Consider the following 279-nt stretch of genomic DNA (forward strand, 5'->3'; position numbering starts at 1 on the left):
TAGGGAAAAAATGTAAAAAATGAGAGAATGATGAGATTGGAAATAATATATAAAGGGTGTGTTCAAGAAGGAATAGTAAATTAGTGAGAAAATTGGGAGGAAGGCAGACGACAGACGGACAAAAAGGATGATGGAGTAAAAGATAGAGAGAGCGAGCGTCTCCCAAAGGGCACCCAAGGCGGAAGGGCGCCGGGGACATCCTCTGTCTGACGATAAACTTGTCAGAAAGGTCTTTTATTTTTCCTCTCGGCCTTAAAGTGGGAGGCAGATTTTAGCTGT

This window comes from Penaeus monodon, chromosome 32 (genome assembly GCF_015228065.2).
Source record: "Penaeus monodon isolate SGIC_2016 chromosome 32, NSTDA_Pmon_1, whole genome shotgun sequence".
Taxonomy (NCBI): domain Eukaryota; kingdom Metazoa; phylum Arthropoda; class Malacostraca; order Decapoda; family Penaeidae; genus Penaeus; species Penaeus monodon.